This window comes from Nyctibius grandis, chromosome Z (assembly GCF_013368605.1).
Source record: "Nyctibius grandis isolate bNycGra1 chromosome Z, bNycGra1.pri, whole genome shotgun sequence".
Lineage (NCBI taxonomy): Eukaryota > Metazoa > Chordata > Aves > Nyctibiiformes > Nyctibiidae > Nyctibius > Nyctibius grandis.
The window spans coordinates 83,225,332-83,243,175 of NC_090695.1; the positions used below are offsets into that span (position 1 = coordinate 83,225,332).

The 17,844-nt window shown below is 38.0% G+C and overlaps 1 protein-coding gene across 1 annotated transcript in view; it reads left to right on the forward strand.

The window, feature by feature from the left end:
- The window catches only part of EDIL3 (EGF like repeats and discoidin domains 3), a 200,247-nt gene that overhangs the window by 63,327 nt on the left and 119,076 nt on the right, over positions 1-17,844 (forward strand). The gene's annotated exons all lie outside the window — the stretch shown is intronic.

Consider the following 17,844-nt stretch of genomic DNA (forward strand, 5'->3'; position numbering starts at 1 on the left):
GGAAGGAGCGTTGCCCTCTGGATCAATGACCAGCTGGAGTGCCAGGAGCTCCACCAGGGGATGGAGGAGGAGCTGACCGAGAGCTCATGGGTCGGGATTAAGGGGAGGGCAGGGACACATGACATTATAGGGGTGTCTGCTACAGGCTACCTGACCAGGAAGACCGAGCGGATGAGGCCCTCTATAGAGAGATCTGTGTAGCCTCCCATTCACCAGCCCTGATCCTCACAGGGGACTTCAACCACCCCGATATCTATTGGATAGACAACACAGTTGGGCACAAGCAGTCTAGGAGGTGCCTGGAATGCATTGATGATAACTTCTTTCTCCAAGTGATAGCGGATCAGTGAGGAGAGGTGCTATTCTGACCTTGTTCTCACCAACAAGGAAGGGCTGGTGGGGAATGTGAAGCTCAAGGGCAGCCTTGGCTGCAGTGACCATGAAATGGTGGAGTTCAAGATCCTTAGGGCAGCGAGGAGGGCGCAGAGCAAGCTCACTACCCTGGACTTCAGAAGAGCAGATTTTGGCCTCTTCAGGGACCTACTTGGTAGAGTCCTTTGGGATAAGGCCCTGGAGGGAAGAGGGGCCTAAGAAAGCTGGTTGATATTCAAGGACCACCTCCTCCAAGTTCAGGAGTGATGCATCCCAACAGAGAGGAAGTCAAGCAAAAACACCAGGAGGCCTGCATAGATGAACAAGGAGCTGTGGAAAAACTCAAACACAAAAAGGAAGCCTACAGAGGGTGGAAGCAAGGGCAGGGAGGAATGCAGGGAAATTGTCTGAGCAGCCAGGAATCAGTTAGGAAAGGTATATCCCTGTTAGAATTAAATCTGGCCAGGGATGTCAAGGGCAACAAGAAATGCTTCTATAGGTATGTCAGTGATAAAAGGAAGACTAGAGAAAATGTGGGCCCTCTCCCAAAGGAAGTGGGAGACCTGGTTGCCTGGGATATGAAGAAAGCTGAGGTTCTCAACAACTCTTGTGTCTCAGTCTTCACCGGCAAGTGCTCTAGCCACACCACCCAAGTCACAGAAGGCAAAGGCAGGTACTGGAAGAATAAAGAACTGCCCACTGTAGGAGAAGATCAGGTTTGAGACCATCTAAGGAATCTAAAGGTGCACAAGTCCATGGGACCTGATGAGGTGCATCCACGGGTCCTGAGGGAACTGGCGGATGACGTTGCTAAGCCACTATCCATCATTTTTGAGCAGTTGTGGCAGTCTGGTGAAGTCCCCACTGACTGGAAAAGGGGAAACATAACCCCCATCTTCAAGAAGGGGAAAAAGGAAGACCCAGGGAGCTACAGGCCAGTCAGTATCACCTCTGTGCCTGGCAAGTTCATGGAGCAGATCCTCCTGGAAACTGTGCTAAGGCACATGGAAAATAACGAGGTGATTGGTGACAGCCAACACTGCTTCACTAAGGGCAAATCATTCCTGACAAATTTGGTGGCCTTCTACCATGGGGTTACAGCATTGATGGATAAGGGATTGGGAAGAAATTCTTTCCTGTGAGGGTGGTGAGACACTGGAACACGTTGCCCAGAGAAACTGTGGATACCCCCTCCCTGGCAGTGTTTAAGGCCAGATTGGACGAGGCTTTGAGCAACCTGGTCTGGTGGAAGGTGTCCCTGCCAGTGGCAGGTGGGTTGGTACTAGATGATCTTTAACGTCCCTTCCAACCCAAACCATTTCTTTTGGTTGCTTATCACTTTCTCACCTGAACTTTGAGACAGAAGCTTTCCATGCCAGGTGCCTCCCTCAGGTTGAATTCATCTCAAATCGTTTCACTATTTATCATAATAAGTTTAAGGAAAAAAAGCTTTCTGCTGCCCATTTTGATTCTCAAAGCTGTTCTACTGAGAAACCTTTCTGCTCCAATACTTTGGAGCTGGGACATGCAATTTTACAGTACAGTGTCAGAGGTTGCTTTTAATACTGCCATGGAAAAGTCTGCAGAGTCAGACAAGGAGGTAGGCTTAATTCATGCTTAATTAGCAAAGACAGCTCCTAACCTAACAGAATTGACAAGTTTGTTATAGGGAAACCAGCAGTGCATACTGCTGTCAGAAGGTAGGTGAAATCAAGTCTGCCATACCAAATACCAATGCATCTCTGTCGCAAGGTGAGCAGGGAGCAGAACAGATGGAGATGTCACCCTGGAAGGAAAACACAACAGCTTTGTCTCAGGCTCCAGCAATGTAGCACTGTCTATTGGTACCAGGTCTGTATCAATAGGGTAGCTTTACGTAGGTGCTTTTCTATCTGGGAAGCAGTATTAGCCAAGAAGAGGCTTTGCAGGTGTCTAGACCTTGCTTGGACAGATGCAAAGAGCAGAACTAGCAGTTAAGATAGGGTCATGTGAATAAAATAGCCAAAGATTATTATTTGATATTGATTACTTCATCACCTGAAGATGGAGCAAGAACAAACAAGGTGAACAAACTACTGTTCTTATTGCTTCAGGGATCTCAGTGTACTCTGTTGCTCCTTGAGTTCTCTGTACTTCCAAGAAGTAGAGCCGAAGCACAGGAGAAGTATGGCAAAAGGCTAACCATGGTGGAGAACAGGTGACAAAATCCTCTCCTGTTAGAGCAGACAGATTTTCATCTGAGAGTGATGGAAACTGAGACAAGAAATTGCTGAGGGAGAAGGCAGTTGGCAGGGAAAGAATTGAGATTAATGAGTTGTGCATGGGCACAGAGTGACTGGGTCTGAGTATGTGCGTACAAAGGGAAAGGCTGCAGTGGGATGATCTGTGTTGGGTTGGCTGCTGTTGGAAGAGTTGTTTCCTTCATGCAGGCCATTTATTTCTGATTCATTCTTCCAACCTACTCATGCCTTCTTGCTCTCTCCTTTATGCTTGCGCTAGCAATTGTATGGCTACGTGTTGAGCTGCATCAGATGATTGTTTCAGCTGAAAGTAGCCTCTTCCCTAATGCAATTTCCGCAATAGAGCTAGAGTTCATTAGGTTCAGCTCCTTGACCTGGCTTGCCATGTAGTGGCATGTGTGCTCTCATTGGGAAGGGGCATTTGGTGGAAACATGTAGTGAAAGGTAGAGTAAAGGGAAAAAAAACTGTCGTCTTTGGTGAGATACTGTAATTAAATTGAGTTAAAGCAGTCAAAGATTCCCATCCAGGCATTAGATGCATGGAAAGGAAAAAAAAAAAAAAAACCACAAATACTAAAGAAAGCAAAGCAAACAGGAGTAGTGGTTGGTTGAGGATTTGGAAGCAGGATAACAAGCCTGATGAAAAGGACTGTATTCAAAAATATTGTCCCAAAGAGGCCTATTTTGTTCTTATTTTGGCTTTAAACTGTCTTATGACCATCTTTAAAGCATTGGTTTTACTGTGAAAATGCAAGAGTATTGAGGAAGAAATTTTACTCGTTTTCTGTTCAGTGCAAATTTGAGTGATTTTTAGTTATGAAGGCTTTGTATTGCACATTGATTCAGGAGGGTAAAGAAGTATTGAATAGTGACCCATTTGCAGAATGACTAGTCCTGTAGAAAGATAGTACATGGTAGCAAAATTAAGGACTATAAAGTAAGTGTACTCTTAAAAGATGCTAAGTATATTTTGAGTGACAAACCAGTCCCTTCCATGATAGACATTGTAACCCAAATAATATTCATGAGTTTTAGTGATGTCATATACATTATGAGTGCCAGTGCTTGCATAAATATGAATTTGAAATCCTCGCTGTTGGCATTTGTCACTAAATTGTACCAAGACTGGGCAGTAGTCTTCTTTTTGGACAGCATTGCAGCAACAGCATGGATAGATGTTATCTCATCCTGATTTCCTCTTCAAGAGTGAAGAGTCCAATCTAGGTCAGTCCTTGCAGTCAAAGAAACGAAACACAAACCTGTAGAGGACGTCATAGTAAGTTAGATATTTAAAACAAAGAGACCAGTTATTCCCGCATTTTCTCTATTTGCTACAGAAGCAGTGTACATGGTTAATGTCAATTAGGAAGAAACTCTGAATTTAAGTAAATCCCTTTTTCTGGTTTCTGCAGGAAAGGCCCACAAATGGAACTTGAATTTTTGTAGCCCAGTATCATGGTTTGTATGCACATATGAGTATGCATACATTTATGATTTTTTCCTGAGGTTTTTAGGACCTCACCTTTTGTAAAGCTGTTGATTTGTTATGTTTGACATTTGTTTTTCTTCATATTCATTTATGGTATCTCCTTCTAGGCTATATACTTAACACATTGAATGTTTTGTGCTTTAAAGACTTTGAGCCTATGAAAAGCTACATACATGTTTAACTGTAGTGACACAAGTTTCTGAAGATCAGCCTGCAAATAATTATAGTGATATAACATAAATAAGAGTAGCTGTGATGAGTTTCCCTGAAATCTAATGATTCTTGGTGCTGACTACCTCAACATAACATCTGTAGATTCTGAGCAAAGTTGCCTAGTGTGAGTCTTGAAAGTAACCTGTACCATTGATATGATTGTAGTGCTCCAGTGTCATGTTGGAAGAAGGGTACCAGAAAAGCCCTAATATGAGAATATCATAAAGTCAATAGATAAAAAAACAACAGAAAAATTAATCAGATTACAAAGGAATGGAAAGGTGTAAGGATTGCAAGATCATACTGTGTGCTGTCCATTCCTAGGGCTGTTGGGTGCAATAAGCAAGAGAAGGAAGAGGAGAAAAAAATTGTATTTTAAGATTAAAACCAAGAACAAATTGCCCCTCTGTGTTATTAGTATTGCTCCCCACGTTATGATGTTTAACAGCAGGATGAATGGGAAATATCCCTCTCTAATAACTCTTCTGGGAATGACTCTGTAGCATAATCTCTACAATTTTCCAAGTTGGCTGACATGCTGAAACAGCCAAGGAAAACCTTTAAAGATAAGGATAAGTTCAGTCTTGTATCTTATATGTTTGTTGGTCTAGTAACTTTTCGTATCACTTAATATCTCTTGTTCCTAAATAAATACTTTTTCTATCCATAATTCTTGTGTAGTAAAAAGCAAGCAAATGAAGAAAAGTCTATTCTGATTCTTGGTAATCTGTGCTGATTCTTGGTAATCTTGCACAGCAAAAAAAAGTATTAGTTCTTGCAACCAGAATCCTTGTCCTGCCTTTTCAGTCATTCATATCCTGTTATGTAAGGGAGTTAAAGAACTTACAGATGTCCCTAAGCTTAAGCAGGTTGGATAGCTGCTAAAGCGAGTAAGAAGGTAGTGCCAAGGAAGGCTCTCTGGCATGTGGCAGAGTAGCAGAGAGCGTGGCTGAACTGGGAGAATATGGTACTTCTGTTAAATTCAGGCTCCTTTGCGACCGATTTTATAACTGGGGAAAGATGTGACATTTAGGATTGTTTTCTGATGTAGGTACATAGGTTCCAGGAAGGCTATAACAAGGAAAGGTTTGTCGATACAGGTGGCATATTTTATTGAACCAGCTGATAGGTGAAATGGACAGGCTTTCGGACAAGTGAGTTTTTCTTCATGTCTGAAACAGCAGTATTTTATTGATGATGATCGTGAATATGCATAATACCATGACATTGCTGTGGATTTGTAGTGCATCAAAGTCCAGGAAGTGTTAAAACTGACAGATAATGGAATTATCTGCAAATGGAATTAAGTGCCCTGGAGGACCAAGAGCAGGGTTTAAAATAGAGCTGAGGTGGGTTGTTTTCTTCCATCTGGTCTTTCTTATTAAGAATCTGTGTCTCATCAGCTACTGATCTCATGCCCAGTTCCCATCCGAATGAATTTCTTCCTGCATTGCACTTCTGCCTACTACTAATACCCCCAAAACCCCTACCAAGTAAAAAAGTCCTGCTATCCCAAACTGTCTTGACTCTGGCTTCAGTCAGTACTGTTTTTCTGTATGGGATCAGCTAGCTGGACTGTCTTGAGTAGCTGTATCACTGAGGTGTTGAGAAGATCTTTAAGTCTCTCCTAGCTTGAACAGGAAGAAAATGTTGAAGGAATGTTTGGCATTTGTATTTTAAAAAGAGTCACAGGTTACCTGCCATTAACATTGACCATGAATAAACAGCCCTCTTTGGAATGTACCATTGAAGCAACATTAGAGGTGAAATCAGATGTAGTTCTTACCATAAAGAGATCATAAATTGCTTTCGGGGCATGGAAATATCAAGCAAAGGCTTAATGGAGTTCACTCAGACAGGGATGTGGGTATTTCTGCACGTATGCAGCAACTTCTTAGACCATCTCTTGCAATAACAAATATATGTCACTTCATTCATATCTACTAATTCTCATTGTTGCTCTTATAGATTGACTTTACATATGCTAATGACCATTTGCCAGAGCCAAGACCTCCCTTTTTTCTTTTATCTTAGAAATTGAATAGATTTTTTTTTTCGTTGTATATTCTTTTGATGCCCTTACTACTGCAATTAAAATGCACTAAATTTTTCTCACTGTAAGTTTTTTAAATAAACAATGTTTTACCTCATCATAGCATGAATGGCCGTTATTAGACTTAAAGAAAGAATAACATGTAGTACTCAGCTGTCTTCTGCTGTATTGTGTAATCTTATCTATACAACAGTAGTGTTTCAAAATATTATTTTGGAAACAACTATTTTTTTTCTCTTTTTTCTTACATAAAACTGTTGACTTCAGTAGTACTCCTTTTGAGCAAATACTATGTGACTTCAAAATCGTGGCAAAAATATTTACATAAGTTCCACAATACTGTAATAGCTGTAATAAGTAATAAGCTGCCAAATGAAAATTATCAGTATGACTGGAGATATGTAAAAGAGCATAAGCTTTCACAGTCCAGTCCAGAAACATGCGTTCATTACTTACTCAAGACACAATTTCCACTGGCTGCCATGGGAGTTAAGGTTTTATGACAACTGTTCTGATAAAAATAGCAATTATGAAAATGTAACATGCTCCCATCAATGTCTAGTTGTCTATTAGTAAAAAATGTTAAAATGAATTGTACCTTTATATACTTTAGAAGTTATTTGAATTGTGTCAAATAAGCTGAAAAAAGAGTTGGAATTCATGAAGGTTTTTTGAAACAGCCAGCTGTGATGAAGAAGCCGTAGCCCAAGACCAAAAAAGTCTCGATATATTATATATTGAATATTTATATATTCAATTTGCCTGCAGTATCATATTTTAACATTTACTTGCAAAGTGTGAATTAACGTTCTACAGCAACATTACAAGTCTTTGTTACAGTTATTCATGAATTTCATTAGCTTCAAGCTTTATACAGCATTCCATCCTGTGAAACCGCAGAATAGTGTTTGTTTATTAATATACACTAAGGGACAGGGTGACAATATTTCAATATCTGATTCTTAATCTTTCCATATCAACCTGGAATTTCTCAATTTTCTTTTTGTAATCCAGCCTTCTAGAAGAGAAAACCATTCTAATAATTTTTTCTGCAAAACAGTAGTACTGGGCATTTTTTGAAACAAAATACCAATTAATGATCCTGTCACATCAGTGTTCTGCTTTAGCCTCCACTGAGCAGTGACAGGTGCAGAAGGTATAACGTATTTGTCATCAAGTCTTGTTTCCATCTAAATTTTTGGTAGCAGAATACAGGCAATGGGTCGCAACCTCTTAAGAAATTCCCAAGAAGAATTTTCTTCAAAGTATTTTAAGTCGTGTAGCTAGGGATATCCTTACTGAAAGAACACATTACATTGGTAAAGCAGTGGGTTTGATAGCATATCATATTGGTCTTACCCCCTGCCATTCAGAACTAACTGCAGAATCCACATTTTTCAACCAGATGACCTTCTTTGTGCCTGACTCCATTTCGTCAACAGATGAGTAATATTATGGATTCCTTTTCAGGAACCATATCCAGACACTGATTAGACTAAATGGGAAAGGGACTATTAACCCGCACTCAGGTCATCTATACTGAGGTGAGGGGAAGTTAATTATGTCTAGTTCATGCCCTCATCTTTTGAAGTCACTCAGATGAATATGGGCATCATTATGCCTGTGCACACATCTATGGATCTTGCAAACCAGAGGAAAGCTGCATGTGTCTGATGAGCTACCCATGCCACAACTGAGGGTGGACACCAGAGAGGAGTGTGTGGCTCCAGAGGAAGTCTGCCATACCGTTCCATGAAGGACTGTATTTGTGGCCTTAGGAGTGCAGCAGCTTATGCCCCAGCCCTTGCACAAGGCTCTGCTGAAGGTAAAATTTACCTGTGCAGATAACTGTAATTGAACCACAATAATGACACCTGCATTGAGTGTAAAAAAGGAATTTTAAGCTAAAGTATTGTTTATCAGAAAAGACTAATCTCCAGTATTGCTGTGCAGGAATTATTACTGTTACCCACCAAAATAGGTCAGTATTTTCATCCATGTACAACTACCTGCATGTGAGTCACATTAATCAAGAGCAGTTAATTTGTATGTGGTCTGTGGATGTAGCTGGTGCAAAGGAAGCAGACATCCAGTGATTCTACTGTGTATCTTAAAAACTAAAGGCACATAACTGCAAACATGGGTTGTGATTTTAAATGGGGATGGTTATACCATGTGTGGTTTCCTGAGTTGGCAAGAGACGGATATGAAGCAGGAATGGCGTATGAGGAGAAAAGAGGACGATGATCTAGCTAAGAAGGGAGTAAGAGTTGGAGAATAATGACAGGATCTAGAACTCAAAAGGATTTAGGGTAGGGTACATGAAATTGGAAGGTTTTGATGACAGCTGGAAAAAAATGCAAAGAGGAAAGTATATATTTCCTCTGTCATACATCCTAAGGGAAATAAATGACTGGAGTGTAAGTCTTGTCTATTTCCCTTGGTTTCCGCTGTGGACAACTTTATGCCTTTTTGAACTATACATATTTCACATTTAGTAATTCTCTTTCATCACTTTTTAATAACATTTCATGTCCTAAGGGTAACCACCCTGAGATTCTCTTCTGCTGTTTCCGTGTCATTAATGCGACACTAGTAATTAGGACCTGACTCATACAAATATGAATAGCATAAGTTTAGGCTGTTGCCTTTTTTTAGTTCCCACTGGAATGCTCACCAAGAGGACTAACTGGATTTTAATCTATTTGCTGTTATAATTAAGAGTCACATAATCTTTTCAGGTTTTTTCCATTTTTCAGTTATTATGGAACACGGCGAAAAAGGATGAGAGGTCCAGATCACTGGCAGTTTAAAGCACAGTGAAACACTGAAAACATCATAAATGATGACGAGAATTGTGATGATAAAAATAGCTCTGTTGCACAGAAATCCCAGCTGGCAGTGAGGTTCTGTGTTAGGTACCAAACTATGTATAGTTTCCTTATTGCTGCGTATATTTTACTTAAGCAACAGACCAATGCAGTAAATACAGAGATGGATTTGTTTCAACTATATAGAGAATAAATTTGAAGAGTTTAATTTAAAGTAGAACCTGTAGACATTAGAACTGCACTTCTGAGCTGAATCTTTTGAACATCCCAATCTATAATAATTCTCTGAATATGTTAACATACAAAATTCTTCAAATCTTGGTAGTCCTTCAGCAAAATTTTTACAAAATACAAGATTCTCTGTGTTTGCAGAGGTTTTTCTGTTCTATGTGATCCAGAATCAACTGAAAAAGAGATTTGGAAAATATTTCTAACGTAACTTGGAAAATTAATCTAGATTTAATGATGATACAAAGTAAAACACAAAAAAAATAGCAACCAAGCACCCGCAGTTCGGTCAGCAAGAGTGGGAGAAGTCAGTGACAGAAACACTATCGTCTAGGAAAAAAATAACAATGCTGCTGCCTGAGTGTAAAGTTAGAGGAAGAGAAGGAAAAGGCACTGAGCCTGGATTTTCTGTAAACAAAGCAAGTATCCTTTGGGAAGATAAAACCCTCCTGTGAAAAGTCATGCAGAGATGCAGAACAGGTCTCATATTAATTTGCTACAGTAGGTTTATGAGATAACGGGTGGGGGAAGAACACAGTGGGCTTTATTTAGAAACATAGATGTAGGTGATGAAGGGTATAAAGAGCTGAAAAACAGCACTGAAAATGGGGAAAGAAAGTTCTCAAGCTTGGAAGCTGAGGAGTATGAGGAGAAATAATGAGAGAGAACTTGGGGAAAATGTCTTGTAGTACGTTGAACACTTTCTCCAGCTTTCAGAGCATTTTCAGGTTTCACTCTCTGTAATATAGCTGTGTTGCCTGCTACTACACTGACCACACCTCAAATTTGGGTATAATCTGTCATTCTCAGTCAATGGAAGGGTTAGGTGAGAAGCTTAAGACTATTTATTAAGGAAAGGCACTGTATAGCCATCAAGTTTAAATAGCATGGTGTCAGAAAATACTCTAGTTATTTAGTTACAAAAAGGTTGGGAAATGGCTGGACAATCAGTTTAAATTTCTTCTCCGTAATAGAAACTCACAGAACAGAATTGAGGGAAATGTGCAGAAATGACCTAAAGCATTTTGCACTCAACGGGTGAACCTTAGCTTTTGCTGCATCCAGATGGAGACACCTTGATCATTATAATCAGCACGCTCCATTTGCTGCATTAAAAACAAGATAAATATTTAATCACAGTGCAATTAAGTCTGGATCAGTGCCATTAGTTTATAATGAATATATTGTTGGATAGACTCTAATACAGTACTAATTCACTTATAAGCCAGGCTGAACAGATTTATTTTTTTTTAAAAGCTGATATTTTGAGAATGTTAATGAGATGAAGGTGTGTGTAACTGCTAATTATTTTTACGACTTTCATGCATTAACTGGAATAACATATAGCTATCGGTTAATATAATCAATATTCCACTGTAAGTGATGTTCTGCAATGCCTATTCTTTTCAGATTAAAATAACCAAACAAATAGCAAGATGTAGGTATAATAAATATTTGTTGATGCAAAATTAATTTGTATCATAACAGCAAAATAGAATCAACAGTGACAAATTCTAAAACAAAATTGTATGAAATATATTGATCTGTAGGAGCTATTGTGGTTTGTGTTTTGGTTTTTTTTTTTTCCTCTTTGTTTTACGAATATTCAGGTATGCTGGGCAAGCAAGAATTTCTTATTACACTTCCAAAGACTTGAAGGAAGAGGTAGTTCAAAATACATCAAGTTCGACTTCCGTGGGTTTTAGTTAAACTGAGAGGCTCCTTTATTTTCTTTAAGCCATGTCATGTTGCACCAGTATAATGGTAGCTGGGCCCTAAAATGTTGAGATATTTATGCAAATGCTGAGCCCAGAATGACTTTTAAGGGCAAACCCCAAAATCTGTGAGTAAGAAAGAGCGAATAATGGACTACAGTATATTCATTACTGAATATGGTTCATACTTAAGTAGTGGAATGAGCATGTTGACTAGAAGAACCACTTTCGTGATTACAGCCCCTTCTGTCAGAAGGTCAATAGCACATCTCCTGGGAACGCTCTCTTCAAATGTCCTCAAAACCGTGCACTGCAAAGCAGGCAGCTGACTAATAGTAGTAGTAGTAGTAGTAGTAGTAGTAGTTTCAAGTAGTGAACAAACATGCTGTTCTTAGGACCCAGCTACGTCAAGAGTGTTCTTGGGAAATGGTAGTTTTCTTCTAAATACAGGTGAAATTACAAAATACTTGAGCAGAAGCTTAGTCTTAACCACAAAGGTGCGCAAAAGTACGTGTACTAGTGAGATCTAACTCCGTACACTACATTGCTGGAACGGATATGTCATACTTGCGTGCTTGAGCCTATAGATAGGTTGGGACATAAGCATGTATTTTGGTATGATTTAATGATCCCCAGAACTCAGCAGATGCAGGATTGTTTCTGTCAAGTTGTTAAATTGGTCACTAAATTATCACAGCTCCCACACAGAAACGCAGCTGGGGGCATTCAAAACCAGCCTCCCTGTCAGGTAAGCCTTGCACAGTCATATTAAATTAATAGCCAAAGTAGTAAATGTGAGGAAGGTCAGAGACCCACAAAAGCTTTCGTTGTGTTCCTGCCTTTTTTGTGCAATAAAGCAGTTTTCTGTCAGAACCTATAAGGGCGTTCCTGCTGGTTTTGAATGCTCATCTGTGTGTCTCTGTGAAAGATGGTCCCTTTTTCGAATAGGATTATGTTATATTTTGGGTTTGTGTCTGCAGAACTTTGAAGTCAATCAGCTCACATTTGAGGGGGCACACCTTTCAAAAGTCCATTTAATTGAGTTTTTAAAAGGATGGTGAGGAAAGAAAAAGATCAATATACTTCTGAAAAAGAGGCAGTCAATCATTTATGCATATGTAGGTGTTATAAACATAATTTTTAACTGAACGGAGAGAACATACATATTAGGAGAAAAGAATGTCAAATATAAAGATTCAGACATTAAGCTCATCTCAAATATTTGTAAGATATCCAGTGCAGATTTTTAATTATTCCCATTGCAGGATTCTTCAGCTTTCTTCTCAGGCTGCAGGAACTGATGAGCAGCAGGGACAGGGTGTTGGATTACCTGGACACTGAGCCTAATTCAGTGTGATAATCCTTAACTTCTTCATCATGGGGAGCTTGTGCCATTCTGCTAGCAGCGGCAAGGAGATTAATTCTTCTCTTCCCATAAAGATGAAAGAAGTCATATGTGCCACTGGCTTCTTTTACACATATTAATCTCAGAATATAAGAGCTCTTGCTAAGTGAGCTCTGTCACAGCTTATTTTGAAGATTTTTCTTTGGCAGAGGAGTATTATGTATTACCAAAACATGGTGGGGGTGGGGGAAAGCTTCAAACTACTGATGTTAGAACTGTGTGAGAGATCTTTGATGAAGATTTCAACTTACCAGAGGGGAAAAAAATGTATTTGACTGACATTCCTGTCGAGCCAAGAGGGACTTAAGAAAAGCTAGTGGTATGAAGGCAAGCAGCTGGAGACTACTTTTCTCTTACAATGAAATCTAAAACCATTTGATACCTTTTATTAGTTTGATGATAACTCCAATATTTGTTTTAATGGGGTTTGGAGCTTACTATATCATCAGAGTAACATTGTCTATCTATCCTACTTCAGTAATATTCCACAAAGTAAGTGAAACAATTAGCTTTGTAGCTAACAGTTTCTTCATCTTGATGTGTATCAAGGTCAATATCTAATTTAGTGTTTTTCATTAAAGTTACATTATTTCTACATGAAGAGAAGCTGGATAGATAGATATCATCAAAAGTGTTAACTTTTGTATTGCACTGCCTTTAATTTTACTTTTTTTAAGTGTGATTGTTTGGCCTGTGTCACTCCATTGGAGTATATTTTTCTTCTCTTTACATTTTTCATATTGCTCATTTAATCTTGTCTTGGTAAGAAAGGATGGGTTTTGATTTTTGATCGTCTTCCTGTTTTAGCACAGCAGCAAGCACACTTTTGAGTATGAGGAATCACACTCTGAGGAAGATGACTGATGTAGAGTTCTTGTGTAACTATATCACCTGTAACTGCCTGGTGTTTTTGGATGTCTCTCCCACCAAAGCAGCAGCAGATATTATATTTGGCAAAAAAAATGCTTACACTGGTGAAAGCTTGGCTTATTTCACAGATGACTGTCACTGAACTGGGGAGTGGTAAGGGAAAGAGTAGTTGGATGGGGGTTTTTTTGTTTGTTTTTTCTTCCTGTTACGGCCACTGTTTCAACTGTTTTCTAATTTCTTGGAATTTGCTAAGCTGCTGCTACACAACTCCACTGTTAGCCATTGCACTTCAGAGTTGGCTTTTGTCACATTTTTAAGTCCTAGGTAAAGATTTATCAGAAAAATATGTGACGAAGCCTCCATAGACTTCTTGATAATGCATCTCAGTGCGTTGTACAAAATCTTGCATGTGTCCATTGTGTCGCTGACCATCTGCACAGCCTGCCCTTTCGGACAGGCTCCGTTTCTGTCTCCGATGAAGTTTGCACTGGTGCTCCAAATGAACTCGTGTATGGCTCTTGCTGTCCTCAGCTGGGTGAGGAGTGCGAGGGCTGCAGTGCTTCATCAGCAATGCACTGGAAACATAATATATATATATATATTTTCTTTTTCTTAAATTCTAATGCTTCCTGACCGCTTAGACGGGACAGTAATTAGTGTCATACCTCACAGGTACAGATAGACATTGTGTAGCTTGATCATGTAGATATGCTGAGTCTGTAGTAAAACTAAAGAATTTAAAAGAGAACAATCAGAATTTTAGGTAATGACATTCACATATGCATATTTAAATGTGCTTTACAATTGTCAATGTTTCTAGGCTTTTTTTTTGTTTATTTGTTTGGGTTTTTCCACAGAAATTTGAGACCATGCAAAAAAAAAAGAAGCTCAAAATAAGACTAAGGATTTTAAAAAATACATTTCCTCCAAACTGTTGAGGAAAAATGTAGAAAGGTATTTGGTCACTTCTTTCTATTACTTCAAAAGAATTTGAATATCCTACAAGACAAAAAAAAAGTAACAATTTTATTGAATAAGCTAATTCAACCTTTGTATATATTATCACTGTCAAAAATTACATTCTTATTGGTGAAATGATGCTTTCCTTGCTTTCCTGGCTTTTCTTGCTATGGAGAAGCTAATGCTTTCTCTCAAATATGTAATTACTGCTTCAATATTGCATTATACAAGATTTTATTTTTACAGAGTTTTAGTTGACTTCTTTGATGTGTCAAAGAAGAAAACAAATAACATGGTTCTGCCTTGAGCCCGTTTGCAACTCTACTGAGGATGCATTTGTTTGATTTGTCCATATATAAAATCTCAGAGATTTCAGTAAGAGTATCTAAAACATTTAAAACCTGCTATGCTTTAAGTTAACTTGCAATATTTTTTCAAAACCAGCATGGGATCTCAATTGAGTAACTGAATGACGTATTTTGGGCTGTACTTACTATGTCAGCTAATACCACTGGAATTGCATAAAGAAGGACTCAAAAGAGCAGCAAAGTGAATAGATCTGTTACTTTTAGTGCACAATTAATCTTGTTGACATTATTTTATATGAACAAGGATAAAAATGCCTGGAAAGCATACCATTGAATTCCACTGCTCATTAATATTGATCAAATGTTGTTGTTCTCTTTGTGTTGGAAGCCACTTAAAGATTACCTGCAAAAGTATTACAATGCTATTGATTTAAAAAAACAAGTCCCTGAAGTCCACTGTTTTTTGAAAATCAGTTGACATATTTGGGTTGGTTTGGTTTTTTTTTGGTAAAGAAGGATGTTTTGAACTTGCTTCTATAGATCTGAGTAACTGAGAATGTTAATCAGATTGGCAGGTAATAAATTATCAAGCATTCAATACAATGTTATTTAAAAGCCTATACATCCCTATGGAAGTTAGTTGGGACCTCTCATCATCTGTCAGCAGTGCCTAGATCTTACATACCATTTTTGATGCTTAGATGGAATGATGGCAGAATTAGGGCCCAGGTCCTTCAGGACAGTCAAACCTGTATAATTTTGTATCATGGATCCTGTAGACTCTGTTAAAAATAAAAAAAAAACACAAAAGAATCATATGCTTGAAGGTTCATGCAATTTAAATATCCTGAAGGTAGGGGTCTGGGATCTCAGAGTATGGTCCTCTGGAGAATTAGGAGAAACAAGGTATGATGCTATAGGATTCTCATTCATTCCTTTAGAACACAGATGAGTCTAACTCATGTCCTTTTTAGGAATGGTAACTAGTGAAAATTAGATTATTATTGTTTACTAGTTTCAGTACATTTAATTAAGATGTTTCATTGCTCTCAAAATAATTTTTGAACTACCAGTTTCTATTAACAAAAAAAAAAAATACACAAAGCAAAATTGCTCAACATTTAGATTGAAAATACTGCTATTATATGTCTATGACCAAATAACAATGATAATCAGGAAAAAAAAGTATTCATATTGTTGGTGTCGGGTTTTTATTTGAGTAGGAAGGCATGGTAGAAGACTAAGATTAGTTAGAAATGCTGGCATACACCAGTATATTTGTTACTGTGCACCTCAAATGACCTTTTAAGCCTTTGTACTTTGGACTGATCTGTGAAAATGCAAAATCTAAAGAAAATCAATGAAAGTATGCTGAACATGTGCTTAACAAGCTATATAGAGAAACCAGCAAGCAAAATGAGAAAGCAATTATTAAAAGATTTATTGTTCTTGGTAGATTAGAGATCTTCTTGCGTAGAAGTAATTAACATATGAGACTACCTGCAGGTACTCCCCAAACTGCAGAAGTATGATAGAGGCTTGAAAAAAAATACACAGCTCATATTCATGGGGAGACCAAAAGTGCAAATTATTAAACATGTTTCTTCCCAAAATATTACAGAGGAGAAATAATATGAACAGAAGCTGTGATACTTGAAAGCCATGAGTCTTCCTAGACCCGTTAAAGGAGTGATATATGTTGTCTGGAATTAATAATGTAGTCTATCTTTACATTTAAAGTGTAATGCAGAATGTGGATGGGGAAAGGCAAAAAAGGCAGCAGCCAGTCTCCTCATTTTCATCTTCATGATTTTTGCCTTTTTTTACTATTAATTGCATTTAGAATAAGCTGCTGCATATTCATGTCTTTTATTTATTGGGTTCAGTGAGACATATCCCATGTTTAATGATGATGTGCAGAGGTATAACTTCTGCAGGATTGTGTCCTGGAATAGGCCAATGACATAAGTTGTAATAGAAATGTGTATATGGATAGTTTCTCAAATGGCTATAACCACCTGGGCAATTATAACTGGGGACTGCGTTCTGACATCCTTGCCATTCTATTAATTTTTATCTCCTGCAAATTAATATTTTCTTATAGAGTGCAATTTTCACTAACGTGACGTTCTGAATGAGTGCTGTTGCAGTGAACATCTGTCAAACCTTCAGTTTGTAATTGAAAACATAAACTAATAGTCAGACCCTCAGAAACATTAAACTTATAGCTCTTTTAAGTTTAAATCATTCAATTCCCAGTGCTGATTGTCAGTAAATTATGTTGTGGAAAGAAGTTCTTCTCTGTTTTGTTTTGGGTTTTTTGTTGTTGTTGTTAAATGCAATTTTAAGTGGGTGAATAATTATGACATTACGTTTCAATAAGTGAAGATTAACACCTTTCTGTGTGCATGGCAAAAGTTGCAAATAATATATGTTATATTGAATTCACAAATTTTCACACACAAATTTGCATGTGAGGCTTTCCGATCCATGATTACCAGTTCTTTAAAGTGAGATTGGAAAAAAAATTCATCAAAATGCTGAAGTGTTTTTTCTGGTAGGAGGTAGGTTACAGGTCGTATTAGTAAGATAATAAGATGTAAAAGGCTTTTAACACGTGCCATTAAATGAATAAACTTTAGACTTCAGTTCGAAGATGCTATTATTTAAAGGTATTTATAGTCATTAAAAACCTAATAAACTGGATCTCACTGATGAAATGTTAGGTAACCTAGCGTGTGGTTAGTTGGGAAAAAAAAATTTTGTCACACCTTTTTGAAATCAGCTTGAAGTGGATATGCTAAAAAGGAACTCAATGGAAAAGGTGTAGTTGGTTTAGTAGCTGCTAATTGCTGGCCCAGATAGTCACATATTCAGAAAGTCACCCAAAGCCATAGCAAAAATTTCCTCAAATTACTAACTTGACATGTAGTGATTATTCAGGGATATTGTACATGTCACTCTGTACATGATAGGCACGTTTGATTAATACATATTTCCTCAGTGGTATAAAAATTAGAATGCCTGTTATCTTTAATAGGAGAGCAAGATTTAGCTTCCCTGTCCCCTGTCTTCTCTTACATTAAAAAGTCATGTTGTGATTAATGAGTAGTGACATGCTTCATATTTTTTCTTGTTCATAAAAATCTGTGCAAGTTAT